This window comes from Pundamilia nyererei, unplaced genomic scaffold (genome assembly GCF_000239375.1).
Source record: "Pundamilia nyererei isolate P.nyererei 1_Seehausen unplaced genomic scaffold, PunNye1.0 scaffold00310, whole genome shotgun sequence".
Classification (NCBI taxonomy): Eukaryota; Metazoa; Chordata; class Actinopteri; order Cichliformes; family Cichlidae; genus Pundamilia; species Pundamilia nyererei.
Window position 1 is genome coordinate 512402 of NW_005187711.1, and position 1058 is coordinate 513459.

The 1058-nt window shown below is 31.0% G+C and overlaps 1 protein-coding gene across 2 annotated transcripts in view; it reads right to left on the reverse strand.

Moving 5' to 3' along the window:
* The window catches only part of LOC102213538 (lymphocyte-specific protein 1-like), a 63870-nt gene that overhangs the window by 18459 nt on the left and 44353 nt on the right, over positions 1-1058 (reverse strand). The gene's annotated exons all lie outside the window — the stretch shown is intronic.

The following is a 1058-nucleotide window of genomic DNA, read 5'->3' on the forward strand; positions in this document are numbered from 1 at the left end:
GAAATTCTGCCACAGGATTAATTTTGTTTATTACTTTAAAGTGTGTTTCTTTAACTTTAGGTATAGGCTATTTCATAAATTTTTAGTAGGCTTTATCCAGTGTATATGAAATAACTAAATTAGAACCATGCAATGTAACCATTCTGTTGTAACTATGAAATATTTTGTCTTTGAAGAAACTACTAATAAATTTATTATTGCATTTTTATCAAACAGCTGACATTGCCCTAGCAATAAATTTGGGAGCACTGATGAGAAATTATTGTATATCATAACATTTTTAATCAAATGAAGCAGAGGCAGTGGGACCAGTTCACACAATTTGTTATATTCTCTTTGAGAACAGTTTAGACAATATTTTTCTGAAAAGTCTGTGTAACTTAGAATGACACCGTTATCATCCAACAAATCTGTTATGAATATAAGCTTGTTTAAACCAGTCGCTCTCGAAAATTGATTTTTGATTAAGTGTTATTACCCTATGATTTCACAAGGTTTAATTATGGGGAGAAGTTGTGGGTATAACTCATTATCTCAGATTTTAACCATTTAATTCTAAGGGTGCCAACCATAAATTCTAATTCTGGAGTTTTGATACCACCTTTATTGTATTCCTTCACAAGCTGAGATTTTCAATGTAAAGGGTTTTATTCCTCCACAAAAATTCGAAAATAACTGTGTTAGCCTTGTTAATGCTTTTAGAGGAGATATATAGAGAATGACAAGAATAAATCAATTTGGAGATGCCTTCAGCTTTAGATAGGATGTTTCTGCCAAAAATAGTGAGGTCTCTGGTTAACCAATGGCTAAGTGATTTCTTCATCTCCATGATACAGTTAGAAATATTAGTGTCTTCTCTGCTAATTGTTTTTTTTTTTTTTTTAGATATTATCTACGGAAGCGTAGAGCTGCCACCCAGGCAAAAGAAAAATACAAGTGTGTCACGTTATAACGTGAAAAGTTTATTGTTCTAACAAGATACTTTTCCTGTTTGTACAATATACTTTTCACGTTTGAACAACATAATATCACGTTATTACAATATACATAATTATCAC